This window comes from Lynx canadensis, chromosome E3 (assembly GCF_007474595.2).
Source record: "Lynx canadensis isolate LIC74 chromosome E3, mLynCan4.pri.v2, whole genome shotgun sequence".
Lineage (NCBI taxonomy): Eukaryota > Metazoa > Chordata > Mammalia > Carnivora > Felidae > Lynx > Lynx canadensis.
The window spans coordinates 8819888-8839208 of NC_044318.1; positions in this window are offsets into that span (position 1 = coordinate 8819888).

Genomic DNA, 19321 nt, shown 5'->3' on the forward strand with positions numbered 1-19321 from the left:
TCAGGGATGCCAAGGCATAACTTTCAATGAGACATTTGTTCATTTTATCTCCCCAAACTGGCTGAGTTACCCCGCCTAATAACTGAAATCAGGTGCAGACCATCTATGTTCTTACAATAAACTATGTAGCAAGTTAGTCCGGGGCACCTCCAGGCAGTTTTGGACTTCAGACAGCGCGCTATAAATCACTGATTAATACATCCCATCCCTTCTTGGCCACGTCTATGGCTCCAGTGGCTCCGGAGACAAGCACAGAGTTACACAGACCAGCTGCAAGTTGGCCCTGTTCTTACAGAGGCCAACGCTGAAGATTGGTCTTCCTGGGCCCCTGGAAGTTACACCCAGCCGCGCTTCAGATAAGAACAGCGCCAAGTATGCAGGAAATATGGTCATGGGGAAAGCATTCAGATATGTCCCCCTGGAGCCCGAGTCCAGACTGGAGTGTCTCTTTCAGTCACCGCTGATCCTCTGAATCTGGCAAAGTGACAGCAGTGGAGATGGGGATAAAGCGTAATTTCCTGCCTCCTCACTCCTGCATCCTCTCCCTCCCCCCTCCCATAAAAGCCCTCTGGCAGAATAGGAAAAGCTTGGCATGGAGTGGGAGCCAACCAACTCGAATTCCATCTCCACTCAATAACTATTAACTACTCCCGTGCGTCAAGAACTGTGCCAGATCCTGTAGAGTATGGAACCAGGCAGAGGCCATCCCGATTTACATGGGGTTTGCAGCCTAATAGGGGAGACGGATATTTAACAAACATTCAAATATACAAGTTCAAATCCATACAAGGGAAAGGAAACAGGTTGTCATAAGAGAATAAAGGGGGCTGAAGCCAGCAGGAGATCAGAGGCCAAGGGAAGTGATACTCTTTAAGGGACTGACACAGACAGGAATGAGGAAAGGTCATTCCAGTGGGAGGGGACATCATGTGCAAAGGCCCTGTGGAGGGAACACTTGTTAAGTTAAAAGAAGATTAACTTAACAAGGGGGAGGGGGGCGTGGGCAGTGTGGCTGAAAGGCAGCAGGTGCTGGGGAGGGTGCTAGGGGTGAAATTGGAATGACAAAATCCCATCATGCCTGGCCCTGCAGCCACAGTCAGGAGTTTGGATCTTATTTCAGGCCTGATGATATCGTGAATTGGGTTGCCCAAAAGCAGAGCCTGAGACGAGGGTTTGGTGCAGGTGGTTTATTTTGGAGGTGATTTCAAGAAGTAAGAATGAAGCTGTGGAAAGATTTGGGAGGGAAAGCCATCCACATTCATCAGTGAGGATAAGAGAAGCTCAAAATGCTGTTGGGACCTCTGAGAAGTGAGCAAGGAGCCTTCTAGAAATCTCCTCCCGAAGGAGGGAAGGTAGTGCGTTTGTCCACAGGCTCCCTTTCCCTGCTGGTTCATGGGTGCCTCCTGGGCTGTTTACTCAGCACTTTTGCACAACTTGAGCTGGTACTGGCAGTATCTGAGCAGGCCCCGGGGCAGAAAACAGAAGACACTGGACACACTTTCGAGGTGAACAGCTGTGAGCAAGAGAGTCTCAGCTCAGAGGAGGACCACTTGGATAAGAAGCAGGCACAGGGGACCTCTGCTGTCAATGGGGAGTCTCAGATATGTCTTTAAGCAGAAGAGGCCCATGGGATCTGCAAGGCAGGGGTCATGTGCCCAGCTAAGCACACAAAGGAATCAGGAAGAATCTCAAATGTATTAAGCATGTCCTCTAGGCACCAGTACTGGGGCCTTCACGTACGTTACCTTTAATTCTTCACAGCACGAATATTATCCCCATCTTACAGATGTGGAAACTGAGGCTCAGAGACAGGAACTCATTTGCAGGAGGGCTCACAGACAAGGAGCAAAGGAGCAAGGAGCTCCCATCCCAGCCCCCACTGTTCTCGTCTGAGCCTCCAGCAAGACCAGGGGGCCTCTGCCACTGTGTCCTCCTCTGAGGGGCTTCCCTCCCCACGGGCTCTCTGCAGCCCAGGTGGCACCGAGAAGCCAGCTCTCCAGATCACCCAGGGCCCCACATCTTGACTTTCTGCCCCTGCAGGTGTTTGCCTCCCCCACGCGCAGAACTGTGCCGCCAGGAAGACTAATTATAAATGCCGGATATTTATAGTGAGTTTCTCCACCCAGTGCCTCCAGCACCTCGAGGGAACTATTTACAGAATCCTCCCAGCACCTCAGAGAGAAAGACAGAGCCTAGGAGGGGAAACTGAGGTGAAGCAGAGGGGGTAAGGCGTCCCCAAGTAAGGACCCTGGGTGGAGGGGACTTTACAGGTGTCGTCCGGTGCAGCTCTGGGATTTGACTGGACAGCCACAGGGGAGAGAGCTCGAGAGGAAACCTGTGACTGCACACTTGCCCGTGGCCACATGCTGGACCATTCCCAAGCATCAGCCCACTTAATCTCTCAGCCTTAATTTTCTCATCTGTGAAATGGAGCTAGCGTTGCACTGCTCCCCCCCACCCCCAGACTTGTGAGATTTGAATGAGTTCAAACAGGTGAAGAAGAAAGCCGACCAAGGAGTGAACCTCAGGACACGGTGGCTATTTCTTACCATCACTGTGATCATCCTTACCACTGACCCGATCATGCAGGTAAGTGCGCTGCAGGGGGTTTGAACTTCAAGAACTTCATAATCATAATGAAGCTCCCCAATGCTTTCCTCTGTGATGTACGGTTTGTGCCACGAGGATATTCGGGAGCCAGATTAATCAAGGCAAAGGCAGGTGGTTTCTCCATGCCTCCGCCCAGGCCGGAGGAAAAAGAAAAGGAAGAAAGGACATTGGTCAGGGGATACACAGTGACTGGTTTCTGGTTCTACGCTGATGGCCACAGCATGTGACAGGTGGGCTGGTAGAAAACGGGAATTGGGACAAGATCTCTGGGGGCTGCCGCACACCCACGCCTCCCACCTTGTAACAGGGGCCGAGCCGAGAGCTGGGCCCAGGCCATTCAAGTTTTCAGCTGTCGCCCAGGCTCCAGTGCCTCAAGCACAGAACTCCAGAGATCCTTCCCAAAACGTGCAGAATGCGGCAATCATCATCTCCCACCTTGCCAAGAGCCAATGTGGACCGACCGAAAAAAATGCGAAGTTACTGGCGCGTGGTGGGTTTTTCAAAAATGGCCATTATTTCCTTTATTATTTGTTTCTTGACCAGTCTCTAGTATTTTTTGTATATAAAAACTACAGCACGCTTGACATTAAAAACAATTCAGACTAAAGAAGGATAGAGGCAGGGGGAGAAAAGGGCTCCGCCTCCCCCCCTCCCCCGCAAACTGTCACTGATACTGTTACGACTCTTTCTGCTTCCCTGGGTAGGGGCAGGAGTCCTCGATCCAGAAAATCAGGTGTCTGACTCCTCTCCTGGGATGGCCAGCAACCCTCTGGGCGACCCTGCGCAAGTCAGTTTTGCTCTGTAGGAAACGTCCTGTATTGCACCAGGAGGAAGCTAGACTAGACCCGGCAGTCCCAAACCGCGATGCACGTTAAAATCACCTGGGAGGGGCGCCTGGGTGGCGCAGTCGGTTAAGCGTCCGACTTCAGCCAGGTCACGATCTCGCGGTCCGTGAGTTCGAGCCCCGCGTCGGGCTCTGGGCTGATGGCTCGGAGCCTGGAGCCTGTTTCCGATTCTGTGTCTCCCTCTCTCTCTGCCCCTCCCCCGTTCATGCTCTGTCTCTCTCTGTCCCAAAAAAATAAATAAACGTTGAAAAAGAAAAAAAATTTAAAAAAAAAAAAAATAAAAAAAAATAATAAAATCACCTGGGAGAGCACAACAATCCCAACGCCCAGAGGCCGCACCCCAGGCTAGTGGGTCAGGTGGGGCCTAGGCATCAGTGTGGTTATTTATTTATTTATTTTGAGAGAGACAGACAGCATGAGTGGGGGAAGGACAGCGACAGAGGGGGAGACAGAATCCCAAGCATGTTCTGCACTGCCAGCACAGAGGCTGATGTGGGGCTCAAACCCACAAACCGTGAGATCATGACCTGAGCCAAAACCAAGAGCCAGATGCCTAACCGACTGAGCCACCCAGGTGCCCCAGCATCAGTATGTTTTTCCAACACTCTAGGTGATGTCCATGAGCAGCCATGGTTGCTGGGAACCACCCCAGGGCCTTCTCAAACTTCAGTGTGTGTGTAGATTGTCCTAGGCCCATGCTAAAATGTAGATTCTGGTTCAGCAGGTTCTGGGCTAGAGCTGAGATTCTGAATTTTTAGCAGACTGCCGGGGATATTCGTGCTGCTTTGGAGCCGTAAGGGACTAGACCGCTGGCCAAAAAACTGTTAGCCTTGGAATACTCTCTTCAGAGGACATTTTACATGGAAACGTATTTAACAGAACTCATCTAGTTGAAGCAAGGGATTGGACACGGGGGTCCCAAACTCAATCTCACCTCAACTCCCTGTATGAGGCAGAATCACGGTCCCCCAAAGATGTCCTAATCCTTAGAACCCATGAATATATTGTTATGTGGCAAAGAGGGACATGAGACTTCAGATGAAATTAAAGGTTGTTAATCAGCCAACTCTAAAATAAGATTATTCTGGATGATTTGGGTAGACCCAATTAATCAAAGGAGGTCCTTAAAACTGGAAGAGGTCAGAGAGATGATATGTGAGAACTCACCCCACTGTTGGGGGCTTTGAAGATGGAAGGGGCCATGAGTCAAGGAGTACAAGTAGCCCCTGGAAGACAGCATGAGGAGACAGTCTCTCCTCCTGAAGCTCCCAGAAAAGAGCACCTTGATTTTAGCCAAGTGAGACCCACACCAGAGCTCTGAGCCCCAGAACCATAAGATCAATATGTGCTTTTTTGTTAAGCCGGTCAGACCTTGTGTCACTTTATTATAGCAGCAACTGGAAACTAATACACCCCAACAGCATCTCCTGTGACATCCTAACTCACTGAAAACGGCTGGACCAGATGACCTTCACCCCCATGGATCCGCGGTGGGGCTGAGATGCGCAAACCTGCCCTATGCGGCCTCCTCCGAGGCAGTCAGTTTTCCAGGGCTTGCTGGCACATCCTAGTCTAGTGGTATCAACTTCCCTGGGATTCCAGGACCCCGCTGCCCCCTTCTCTGGCAGGAGGGGAATCCCCAATAGCCTCCCTCAGCAAAATGGAAGCTATTTTCAGCTCAGTAGTTGAGCATCTCAGCAAAGAGCAGCTTGGAAGTGTCTCTTGGCCCCCCGGGGGACCACTGTTCCTCTCCGTGTGGTATGCGTGCCAGATTTAGCCTAACACCTGCCTGCTCCCCACTGCCGTGCTACTCACAGCATCTCTGGTCCAGCCAACCAGCCCAGGGCAGGGTTAGGAGGAGACCCTGAGTCCTCCCCAGTCTGGTCTCTATCCCAGAGGTGGGTGCTGAACCATTCTGTAGAAAAGCAGACGGACGGGGGTCCCAAGAGGATCCTGGAACAGACGAAGTCTCAACAAAAAGCACTAGAAAAGTGGTTCCCGGCCCTGCTACACACTAGATTCACTCAGGGAGCTTTTACACGGATGACGCCCAGGCTGTGGCACCCCAAACCAGTTAAATTAGAATTTGGGGGGCAGGGCCAATGTGGCGGGTGTTTTAAAGCTTTCGGTGTGCAGTCAGGGGTAAGACCCACTAGATCAATGGTTCTCGGAGAGTGGGTCACAGATCAACAACACAAGCATCTCCGTTCTAACAAGCTTACACCCGTCGGAGCAGGCTCTGCATTCTAACAAGGTCCCCGTGAGTCCTTGGTACACTAAGTTTGAGAAGCGTGACAGTGGGGAATAATAGTTCAGGCTCTGGGTCAGACTGCCTGAGTCTGGGGAGGGTCTCCATCACTTCTTAGCCAGAAGGCCTTGGACACATGACTCTGAACATCTCTGTTGCTACCGTTGGCTTGTCCCCACATCCCATCCCACATTCCTGGTTGAGCCAGGAAACCTCGGGGTCCCTAATACTTCAGAAAGCTTAGTGGGGAAATCCCAGAGACTCAGGAGAACCCACAGCCTATCTTGGAAGAAGAGGTTCAGGTGGACCCGGAAGCAGAAACAATTTGGAGGGCCTCCTGAAGAAAATGAATATAGAATTCCAAATATAAAATCAGATGCATCAGTCAATGGGTCCAATTTTAAGTGCTCTGCCTCTCAGGCTCTTTAAATGAGCACCCCACCGGATCCGAGGTCCTGACTTCCGGTTTCAAAAAAAAAAACACCCCAGCCTTTGCGTATAAGTGGATTTACAATCTTAGCCTCTGGAAAAATTAACAACCCATCCATAGTAGCTGAAAAATACCAGAAGCTTCAGGATGTTCAAGGGAAGGATTACGGAAAGCACTTAATTGAAGCTCCTCCATTGATGTCATCAGAGACCTGGAAGAATGTTGGAAAAGCCAGCGCTTCAAGAGGGGGAACCAGGCAGCTCTCCGAAGAAATTTTTAAAACAGGAACAAGGATTTCTCAGTTTGCAGGGCTCTCTGGAAGCGGGCCCTTTCGGATGAAGGCAGGCAGGCTATACTTAGGCATGGTGAAGAGCAGTTCTGTTACTATAAATTCATTTCCAAAAGCCAAACATATGTGTGTGCACACACATAAATACCATATATATGGAGGAGATAAATCAGCGTATGACATTTAGCCCTTCCTAAATTGGGAAATATATAAAATTACTACTTTTTTTTTTTTTTCTGAAGGGTGGGGATAAGAAGGAAGGCCTCTCACTTCAGCAAGATCGATCCGATAGAGAATAATCTATATTCCCGAGGGGAGCTCATTCATTCACTCATTCAGGACGCGGAGTTGACAGCTTCCGTGTGCCGGTGAGGAACAAGACCGGTGTCATTCGGGCCTTCGTGAAGCCCGCGACCTAGCACCCACCACTCCAAGTGTGGTCCTAGACCCAGCCGCGTCAGCCTCTTCTGGGAGCTTGTGGAAATGCAGATTCTCAGGGCCCCTCGTAGATCTACTAAATGGGAATCTGTACTTTACCCTGGCAGCATCTCTCGGAGACTTGGATGCACATCAAGGCTCGAGAAGCACTGATCTAGTACAACCCAGTTTCCAAGTCTGCTGAGCCACAAAGGAAAGCTGCCCGGGGTCTAGATTTCACCCATGACCCACCAATAGGGTATCATGAAGTGGGAATGTTGACACAAAGTTAGCTATGTCCAGCCCAATCACTGCCCCCACCGATGCAGACACTGCCGATTTATATCATTGCAGAAGACCATGGAAACTGGCAACAGTGATTTGGGAAACTGGGAGGTATTATAAAACCATTTCATGATTCATGGGTCCAGGAACCGTCTCAGGAAGGAAGAGATGAGTTCGAGTTGCTGGGTAAGAGGGTCTGGAGGAAGAGCTTGCTTATCTTGGTACAGAAACTCCAAAGTGTCAGATTCCAGCTCCAACACTCAAGCCCACTAATGGATGGCCTGGCTCCAAGATCGGCAGGGTAACAGATGGAAGTGGAAGGAAAAAAATATCATTTCCCCCAAACTTGCTGAGTCCGAGGAAGATGTCGGAAGATTTGGACGCAGCCAGCATGATTAATCTCGCCGACTTTACCTTGAGTTTCGTTTTTGGCGGGGGAATGGCATCAGCTTAAAAGTTAATTACAAGCAAGAAACAAATCATGCAGCTGATGTGCACATTACAAACAAATTAAGTTCTTAAAATAGGCAACACACCACTTGGAACAATGGTTTATGAGCCCAAGGGTGCATGAAAATAATTGTGGAAGGTGAGCAAACTAATAGCTAATATATATGAATTAAATGAGGACAAATTGCAGATATCAACCAAAAAGGAAAGAGAAACATGGTCAACCTCTCATTTTATAAACAACAAGCCAAGCAGAACGATCCAGAACGCAGCCCCTCTGTGGAACGAGGAGGGGGGCCCCTGATGGAGACAGGGCTCCCCAAAGCTGTAGAAGCAGCCAGAGAACTGCAAATCAGGGCAGGAGGAGGGGCCGCCAGCGGGGAAAGCTCAGAGCAGCGCTGGCAGGCAGCATCCCACCGAGGGTAAATTCAGAGGTGTGTGGGAGAGGAAGTTTCAGATGTAGAAAGTTGGAAATTGAGTCCAAAGTCCCCACCATGATACGAAGAAAGCAGGCACAGAGAGGAGAGGTGATTTCCCAAGGTCACACGGCAAGTGTCAGGGAGAGCCAGGCCTTGAACCCTAGTCACCTCGCTTCCTTCTCATTTGGCAGGGACTGCAAATTCATGTGCCCACAAAGTCGGGCAGACAGCAGAAATGCAAGAGGCTGGCCTGAGGTGGGAGACTGTGGGCCGGCACCGTCCACAGGAATCCAAGGGAAATGCAAGGGCAATGGAGCTTTCCGGTGACGCCCTTATAAGGCACTAATCCCATTCATGAGGGCTCGGCCTTCATGACTTATAAGCCTCTCAAAGGGCACCCCCCTTCTAATACCATCACCTCTGGAGGTTAGGATTTCAACAGATGAACTGAAAGGGAGCAGAGGAGGACACAAACATTCTGACCACAGCACTAGGCTAGCCTAGGCTAGACTCTCACATCTGAGAGTCATCCGGTGGGCCGCCATTTTGCAAACTTTATCTTACACCATGCCGCCTCAGAAGCAAAAAACAACTTTATCAAATAAGCACCTTTTTTTTAAAAAAAAAATTTAATATTTATATATTTATCTTGAGAGAGAGAGACAGAGAGAGAGCAGGGGAGAGGCAGAGAGAGGGGAGAGAGAGAAAAAAATCCCACGCTGCCAGAACAGAGCCCGATGTGGGGCTCGAACTCGCAAACTGTGAGATCGTGACCTCGGCCAAAACAGTCAGACGCCTGACTGACTGAGCCACCCAGATGCTCCCACCAAATGAGCATCTTAAGCATCCTTAGGAACCCGATTAAGCCCTATCAACCACTTTTACTGAGAAGTTCAAGTCCAGCCCTGTCACTCCTCCACTATAGGAAATTTGGTGAGTTAACTCCTCTGGACCTCCGTTTTCTCATCTCCGAAATGGGAATAATCTCTTGCGTGGGCATGTTTTAAGGGCCACATGAGAAAACTGAATGGAAAAGCCACTCCTAAGTGTCAAAACACTGTACAAACACAGTTGTTATGGAGACACTCTCAGAGAACAGGGCATATGGCCAACGGTCATGATGCATCTGAGACCCCACCTGCTTTTGTCACTGGGATTCCAAGCCCTGCCCGTACACACCCCATCCATGAAGAACGGAAGGCCCTTCTTCACTGAGAGTTTTCTGCCCTTCTCATCCCGTTGTATCCACGGCAATCCACACCAGTCTGGAATCTAGGACACTGACCCTCTTGTTCTTCCAACAAACACCACTGAGCACCCATGTGGCATCTGTTGTTCTGGGGACTGAGGCTAGATGGTGTGCTGGACGCTGCCCGTGTTCCTCCCATCCCCTTTCTCAGTTCTCTGTTCCTCTCCCGGCTTCTACGTGCCCAGCTCACTCCTGCTACCGTCTGCAGAGGGTCGCCTTTGAGCTACAGGATCACTGTCACCCGCAGCTCAGCCATACAAGTGCCTGTGAACCGACATCCCCAATGACTCACGTGGGCAGGTGTGGACAAGCCCAGCTGCTCCATGGTTCCAGGTGGGACACACTCTAAAATGTCATTTATGTTCCAGAGCTCCCCACGGGATCAGACTGAATTGGTCTGAAATCTCACCCTTTTTGGCTGTCCCCTCCCCGGTCCTGTTTCCCCACACCCTGGCTGTCCATCTCTCCTGGGAACACTTTCCTAATGAATCACGTTCACGTGCTCTGGAACCCTCATCCCAGGATCCGATTCTGGGAGCATGTGACAAGGACACAGACATTCACACACAGCCCCTGCCCTCAAGCAGCTCTCCAGCTAACCAGGGAGGCCGGCAGGCCACAAAGTGCAAAGGCTTTATTCACCAGGATTCTTTTTGGGGGAACTACTGTATTCGGAAGGATGTCTTAATAAAGTCACCGGGGCAAAACGGATTCCCTACCGGCATGACTGCTGCTGTTGCCAAGACTTCAAGAGAAGAGGACAGAACTGCTCTGTGAGAGGCCACGGGAAGGATTTGCTCGTTCCCCAGAGCAGAAAAGGAAGGAGAGAGCCAGGAGTGGAGGGGAGGCCAGGGACAGTGTGATATGGTGCGATGTTCTCAGCTTCCACAAGTTGTCGAGGCAGCACGCAGGTGCAGGGGCTGGAGACAGAAGAGACCACAAGGAGCCAGGCCCTCGAGAAACCTTGGAGAGGGCTTTGGACCCTGCCAGGCCGTGGTGTCAGGGACCTTTGAGGCAAGTTTGCAAGTGGACACCAATGCCCACGAGGAAGGCTGTAGTAGGCTCCTATGTGGGCTCCTGCTTCTACGCCTGCCACCTCCCAGCTGTCGGTTCCCGACCGGCAGCCAGAGGGGGCTTCTGAAATGCAACGAGGTCTTGATGTCTACACTTACGAAGTCCAGGTCTGTTTCAAACCCTCCAATGGCTTCCCGTTGCATTCACAACAAAATCCTGGTGTTCTCATCCTGGCCTTCCTAACCTGTAAGGTCCTTCGTTCTGTTCCTTGAAAAGGCCCATCTTGCTACCTACCACCCCAGTGCCTTTGCACCAGCTGCTTGTTCTGCCTGGACCACTCTCTCAACTCTCATACCTTCCCATGGCTGGGTGTTTTTTGTCATTCAGTTCTCAGCTCAACTAACACCTCCTCACTCAAGTCCTTCCTCTCCACTCTGCACTTGGGCACCTCCCTCCTCAATTTATACCATGTAATTCTATATCCATTTCTTCAGAACACTCACCGTCAGCTGAGCTTGCACTATTGGTTCACGTGTTGTCTATTATCTCTCTGTCCCCAGAACACAAGCTTCATGAAGGGCAGTGACCTTATCTTACTTACCAATGGTCTACAGGGTCTGACCCATACGATATGCTCAAGAAACACTTGCTGAGTGATAAAACGGGCTTCTGAGGGACAGGGGTTGGGGGAGGGGTGGGGACAGATGGCATTTGGATGATGCAAACAAGTGATGCTGACCTAGAGTGCATAAAGGAAGGATGTACCAAGTGCTGTGAGGGAACAGAAGGGCCAGAGGAGGTTCCGCAGAGGAGAGGGTATCTGAGATGAGCTTGGCATGCCAGCCTTTACCTTGTTGAGAACGTTGAGATTGCTCCTCGAAAGCACAAAGCTCCCTGTGATTCGAGCCTTTCACAGATGCTGTTCCCTGTCTCTGGGAAGCTCCTCTCCATTCTTCACCCGGCGGATTTCTGATCGCACTCCAGGCTTCAGCTAGAATGCCACTTGCTCAGCCACACACTGATTCTTTGACCCCCCCCCCCCCCACCCAGATTAGGTCTCCCTACCCTTCTCTCTCCAGGCATCCTATCTGCATCATTCTCCTCCTCTCTGGGGGTCCTCGGTTTAATGCCCGGCTCTCCCCACTAGACTATAAGCTCTGTGAGGACAGGAACTGTGTCTTCTTCACTGTGGTATCCTCCACTCTGACGGTGCCGCCCAGGTGCACAGCAGGTGTTCAATAAATCTTGTTAGCAAATAAATCAATGGGAGCCCACAGGCAAGACAGAGGAAAGGGAGATTCCCCGTGGAGTTAAGAGCATATGCAAAGCTAGTAAGCTCTGGTACATTTGGGAAGTCACACATTGCTGAGCGTGCCAGGAGAGTAACGTGCACAGGGAGAGAAGACACGAGGTGGGGTAAGAGAAGAAGATATGAGGTCTGGGTGGAAATTTTCCATCACCTCTGTTTTCCCTGCTGGCCAGACAGATCCCTACAATTACGGGCTGCATCTGCAACTTTGAGTGATAAAGGAGAGAGACAGTGGGTTTGCTTGTGCAAGTTCTCCTGAGACCAGAGAAGAATCCTGCAGCTACCAAAGGGAAGAAACATCCCATGTGCGAAGAAGGCAAAGATGTAGACAGAGCGAACAGTAGGCCACTCTAGTAAATTATAGGTTACCATGGGTCTGGACCAATGACGCCAGGCGACACACACACTTTGGAAGAAGACATCCAAACAAAACCCAAGCAAATGTGGGTCCATCTGGGACACTTTGGATCTGCTCGCTTTCCCCGGTGACGATGCTTTCTGAAAAGTAGGCAGACTATGTTGGGAGAGATGACTGGATGGGAATGTCGGCACAGAAGGTCCCGTGAGAAGTATCTGGAATAATCCCAGTCAGAGAAGGTTCGGGTCCCAAAGGTGCCTGTTGTGGTCATCAGCACTGTTTCACCTGTGTTTTCCGGTTTCCGTCTTCCAAGTTCATGGCAGGATAGTACTTCCTGTGCCTTTGCCGTGGAGTGGGGCCACATGACTAGTTCTACACAATGAGTCGGGCACCGAATGACAGGTGTCACTTCTGCACTGGGGCATTCGATCGACGGCACAAACACTTCCGCAGCTCTCCCAATCTTAGTGTTTCCGCAGGATGCACCATTATTTCTGCTGAACTCCCTTCTCCCCAGCCCCTGCCACCCAATCTAGGGAGAAGCCCCGGTCTCCTTAAACACTACGCCAGCCACCTGGGAATTCTTCCGAATCCTTTTCACTCTCGCAATGGCTGAGATGTCTGAGCACTAAAGTCAGGCTCTTGCAGACTTTCTTCTTTATACTGCCCCATATATTTTTTATACCATGCTATTCCTCCCCCCAGGAAATAGCCCAGCCATCTGTTTAGCTCGGGGTGAAAGAAGCATAGAGAGAAAAAGGAAAATGGAGACAAAGTACATCAACTAATACTTCAAAAATACCATTGATCTATTTTCAAATTCACGGACTCCTTCCTCTGTCATCTTTATTCTGCTGTTAACTCCTTGCTATGGATATTTTATTTCAGATATTACATGCGTTAGCTCTAGAATCTCCCATTTGCTTCTTTCCTATCATTTCTGTTTTTGGCTGAGATTTCTTATCTTTTCATTTATCATGAGCAGATTTTCCTTTACATCACTGAGCACAGTTACAGGAGCTACTTTAAAAATCCTTGTCTGCTAATTCCCACATCTGGGTCATCTTGGGCTCAGCCTCCATGGATTGTCTTTTCTTTTGAGAATGAGTCACATTTTCCTATTTCTTTGCATTTCGAGTAATTTTGGATTGTATGCTAGATATTTTGAACGTTAGGCTGCAGAGATTGGATTCTGTTCCACTTCCCCCAAAGAGTGTTGATTTTTTAATTAGTATTAGGAGGCAGTGAACTTCATTGAACTCAAACTGCAAATTCTACCAGGTGGGCAGCAATGCAAGTCTTTTAGCCTTATCTGGGCCACTTCGGGTTTGCCACAAGCAAGGATGCTTCACAAGTCAGCCAGAGACTTGGGCAGGATTCACCCACAGATTTGAGGCTCCCCACTCTGTCTCCTTTCCTGTGGCAGCAGTTGTCTGGGACACTCTGTCCTCTCCCTGTTGAGGCCAGAAAGAATGCAGGCTTCCTATCAGAGTTTCCTGCAGGCAGTTGGGTGTTTTGTGTGTGTGTGTGTGTGTGTGTGTGTGTGTGTGTGTATAAGCTTCCCCCCCCCACTCCCCAGGGTAGATAATTGTTATCTGCGGGAAGATCCGTTCAATCAGCACTTACTTAACCATTATTAATAGAGCAAAATTCCACATTTCGCTTAAGAAAGGATTTTAAGGGGTGCCTGGGTGGTCAGTCAGTCATTTGGGTGTCTGACTTTGGCTCACGATCTCACAGCTTGTAAGTTCAAACCCCGTGTTGGGCTCTGTGCTGACAGCCCAGGGGCTGGAACCTACTTCAGATTCTGTGTCTCCCTCTCTGTCTGCCCCTCCCCTACTCACACTCTGTCTCTCTGTCTCTCTCTCTCTCTCTCTCTCTCTCTCTCTCTCTCTCAAAAATAAACATTAAAAAAAGAAAGGATTTTAAGCTAAAAAAAAGTCAAAAGCACATTATCCTCATCATAAAGGATATGCCTTGAGAGGTTTATGCATCTCTATTAATAACCACCATTATTTTTCATTTTGTTGCAAACCTGTGAAAACTTAAGCTAGGATACACGACAGTCAGAGAAGAAGTCTGGGAATGACTCTGAAATTTGTAACCATTTCCCACCTTCCCCTGCAAGCATGGCTCCTCTTTAGAAACCAAAGGACAAAATTAATATTTCTACAGTACCTTCTAAGTGTCAAGGTCTCTGCTAGACGATCTGCCAGTTTAAGACACAGTCTCATCCTCATTATACTGATGAGAAAACCTGGGCTTTGAGAGAATAAGTGGGTTGGCAAAGTCTTGAAGTGCTGGCCCTGGAGTCTGCCCTCGGGTGATGAGGGTGTTCCAGAAAGGCAGGTGCTATCAAAGAAGACACCAGTCAGGACGCCCCCTGCACTGGAAAAAAATCACGTGTCCATCTTTTCTAAACAACGCTACCGAAGCTCAGCGAGAGGTGATCGGGCAGGTCAAGAGTATTGGGACCCCCTCAATGTCATTTTTAATGGAGCTCCAAATGAGTCCAGGCTGATGGTCCTGTGTGAGCCACAACCTCAAAGAGATCCCAATCCCTGTTTGCCTGCTCTGAAATTTCCCCAGTGTGCCCTTATTATCAATTACAAATACCAACCCCTCTCCTACTCTGCTGGGGGGGGGGGGCACAAATTGCCCTTTCTGGGGGGCAATTTGGCAATACCTTATTAAAACTGTCCAGACCTTTTCACCACTTCTAGGAACATAGCCTGAGGGTACAGTCATAGAAGCACACTGAGATTTATGTACAAAGATGAACATTGCAGTATCATTTATAATGGTGGAAAACTGCAAAAAATTGAAATGTCCAAAAGTAGGGAATGGCTAAATAAAATATGATACAGCCATACCATAGAATATTAATGTGCAGCTGCTAAGAATCATGTTCCTGGAGCATATTTAAGGACGTGGGGAAATGCAGATGGTATATAGCATTGAGCTAAATAAATAATGCAGAACACAGAGCTCTGTGTAATATGATCCCACGTACAGGGGTGTGTATGTGTGTGCATATGCATATATAGGTATGGCTCTATCTCTGTATGTAGCTAAAAGGATATACAACAAAATGCTAACTGATTATCTCTGGGGGTCGATATTACACACAACTTCAAATTTTTACTTTCTCATAGCATATGAGTACATATGAAATGAGTATGTATAGTTCTTAAAAAGAAATACGCAACCTATAAATGCTATCAAGAGAAACCGAAGTGTCAGAGGGTAGAGGAGATGGTAATATAGACCCTTAAAAACCAGAGTTTCAAATATTTCGGGAGAATAAAGGCATTTCAAATCAAATAATTAACAGGCATGTATCAATTAGCTCTGCCACATAATAACCACAAAATCTCATGAGTTATGACAAAAGGCATTCATTAAATTCATGTGTCTGAGTTGACTGGGGTTGGCTAATGGACACTGAGCTCACTTATGTACCTCTGGGCTGGCAGGGTCTGGATGATGGAGGCTGAGCTGCATTGGCTGGGCTGGGTAGCCACAATGGTTCTGTTCCACTTGGTTCTCATCCTCTCCCCGGGACCAGCGGGTAAGGGCCTTGCAAGTTTTTCCTATGGTGATGGGAGCATACAAGATGGCAAGTCCTTTCATGCAAGTACCTTTTTAAAGAAATTTTTAATGGTTTATTTATTTTTGAGAGAGAGAGAGAGAGCATGAACAGGGAAAGGGGCAGAGAGAGAGGGAGACACAATCTGAAGCAGGCTCCAGGCTCTGAGCTGTCAGCACAGAGTCCGACGCGGGGCTTGAACTCACAGACCTTGAGATCGTGACCTGAACTGAAGTCGGACTCGTAAACAAATGAGCCACCCAGGCACCCCATGCAAGTAATTTTTGACTCTTCGGTGATATCACGCATGTTGCCATTCCATTGGCTAAAGTGAATCACATGACCAGTCCCAAATTCAAGGGGCAATCCTGCCTCTTTAATGGGAAGAGCTGCAAAAGCACATGGCAAAAAGTATGAAAACCTGGGGCTATCAATTCCATTCACACGTGGTCACCAATCTACTTTGATAGACGCTTCCATGTGATGTTGAGTCAGAGACCATGACTTAGGAGGGCCATCCCGTGTGGCCAGAGACCAACTGCCCCAATTCTGCCACCTCCACCTCCACCAACGCCACCCAGCTGATCCTTCTGTGTTCCATGGATATCAAGCAACGCCAAGTTTCTCGATGCCTGGTTGTTTGAGTTTGGTTTGCTGGTTGGTTGGTTGGGGCTGTTTTACATCATTCACGTTATTAATTACCTTTGAGATGCCTGTTAATTTGTTCCACTGCACGTGTCACTCTAGCATTCCTGGTGACACAAAGAAAAAGAGCAGTGTTCTGAGAGATGTGTGGTGTGCCCAAGAAACACAGAAGTCAAAACCACAACCTTCAGCCACGCAGGCTGGGTGCTGTAAGACTCCAGGCCTGTGCATCCAAATAGTGGCTGCTACTGGGATTTCAGTGTTAGTTAACTAAAACTAGATGAGATTTCATGAAAATTAAATACAATTTAAAGTGCAATTTCTCAGTTGCACGAGATACATTTCAAATGCTCAGTGGACACATATGGCAGGTGGCTGCCCTAATAGACAGTACGGATGCAGAATGGCTCCATGTTTGCAGAAAGTGCTGATGGACAGCACCGCTCCAGGTGGCACCATAGACATGGACCAGGACGTGGATGGCGCCCCCTGGAGTTGTGCAATCCAGCAATCCTGGTCCAGGGACAGCTTACTTGTGCCTAGGTCTCCCAGCGCTCAGTCTGTGCTAAGTTTCTGATCAACATTTCTAAAGGCATTGGCTTCTTCCATTCTTTCAATGCAACCAACGTGTACCTGCTGTCCTTCTAATTTAACCAGTTTCTGCCAACCCAGTTCATCCTGGATGTGTTTCAGGAAGTAACGGGTTTCTCTGACATTCTAGTTCCTCCGCTAGGCAGCCCCTGGCCTTCGACCATCTCAAGGTTCCCACCCCCACACTCCCTGCCTCACACTCTTTTGCTCCAGCACTCTGTAGTTCAGTATACATGTTATACTGCTCTGTGTCTCTGGACTTGGGGGCCTCTAGACATTCTGTCCCTCAGCTAGAATGCATTTTCTCACTCATCACCTGGTCTTTTAAAACTGAGTTCCAGCCTACATTGTGGGGATGCTTTTCCTGACCACACTGGCTCAGATGCTTCTCTCCACCCTCAGGTACCCAGAGTATCTTGGGTTTACCTTTATCGTTGGTCCTTTGCTCTATTGTCTAGCTTCCTTTCTAGGATGTGAGCTCCCCCAAGACAGGATGTTCAGGTTATTATTATCTGTCCAACTCGTATTATTAAAATGGCCAGGAACCTGACCCGTCTGGGTATGAACTGCTGTTCTACCACTTGCCGGCTGTGTAACCATAAACAAGTTGCTTAAGCTTATCTGTGCCTCATTTTCTTCATCTGAAAAATGGTGATAATAATAGGGGTGCTTTGAGGATGACATGGGATGACACCAAGAGGAAACTGAGAACAGTGCTGCACACACACTTTAAGGGTCTGTTAGTTATTTCTCTTTATATGGCAAGAGTCTGGCTTACAAGAGGTGCTCGGTTATTGCTACCTGAATTAGTAAAATGACAGAGAGACCCAAATTACTTTAAAGGATAGTCCCTATGGGTTATCATGGTGCTACGGAAGAAACAGGTACTTCTAAATAATCCCATCCCGAGAAAAGCTGAGTTTTCCTCCTAAGGTCAGGAACAAGACAGGGATGTCCACTCTCACTACTTTTATTCAACACAGTACTGGAAGTCCTAGCCACAGCCATCAGACAACAAAAAGAAAAAAAAAGGAATCAAAATAAGTAAGAAAGAAGTAAAACGTTCACTATCTGCAGATGACATGGTACTATATATAGAAAACCCTAAAGACTCCACCAAAAATCTGCTAGAACTGACAAATGAATTCAGTAAAGTCGCAGGGTATGAAATTGGTGAACAGAAATCCTCTCTATACCAATAGTGAAGCAGCAGAAACAAAAACTAAGAAAACAATCCTATTTGTAATTGCACCAAAAACTGTAAGATATCTAGGAATAAACCCAACCAAAGAGGTGGAAGACCTTTAAAAACTATAGAGCACTGATGAAAGAAACTGAAGATGACACAAGAAAACAGAAAGGCATTTCATGCTCACAGACTGGAAGAACAAATACTGTTAAAATGTCTACACTGCTCAAAGCAAACTACACACTTAATGCAATCCCTATCAAAATATCACCAGTATTTTCACAGGGCTAGAACAAACAATCCAAAAATTTGCATGGAACCACAAAAGACCCAAAATAGCCAAAAGCAATTCTGAAAAAGAAAAGCAGAGCTGGAGGCATCATGATTCTGGACTTCAAGCTGTATTACAAAGCTGTAATCATCAAGACAGTATTGCACTGGCACAAAGACAGACATATAGATCAATGGAACAGAATAGAAAACCCAGAAAAGGACTCACAACTATATGATCAATTAATCTTTGACAAAGCAGGAAAAAGACAGCCAATGGGAAAAAGTCTCTTCAACAAATGGTGCTGGGAAAACTGGACAGCAGCTACATGCAGAAGAATGAACCTGGACCACTTTCTCACACCAGACACAAAAATAAACTCAAAATGGATGAAAAACCTAAATGTGAGACCTGAAACCATAAAAATCCTGGAAGAGAACACAGGGAGTAACTTCTTTGACATCAGCCATAACAACTTTTTTCTAGATATGTCTCCTGAGGCAAGGAAAACAAAAACAAAAATAAACTGTTGGGACTCCATGAAAATAAAAAGCTTCTGCACAGCCAAGGAAACAATCAACAAAACAAAAAGGCAGCCCACTGAATGGGAAAAGATATTTGCAAGTGACATATCTGATAAAGGAACAGTATTCAAAATACATAAAGAACTTAAAAAACTCAACATCCAAAAATACAAATAATCCAAGTAAAAAATGGGCAGAAGACATTAACACATGTTTCTCCAGAGAAGACATACAGAGGGCCAAGAGACACATGAACAGATGTTCATCAGGGGCGCCTCAGTGGTCAGTCGGTTAAGCATCCAACGTTTGATTTCGGCTCAGGTCATGATCTCACGGTTGGTGGGTCCAAGCCCCACATCAGGCTCTGTGCTGACAGCATGGAGCCTGCTAGGGATTCTGTTTCCCTCTCTCTCTCCCCCTCCCCCATTCACTCTCCATCTCTCTCTCAAAATAAATAAAAATAAACTTAAAAAAAAAAGGATGCTCATCATCACTTATCAGGGAAATGCAAATGAAAACTACAATGAGATAGCACTCATGGGTATTGTATTATCTCACTGATATCTCATGTACAATGAGATATGGTAAG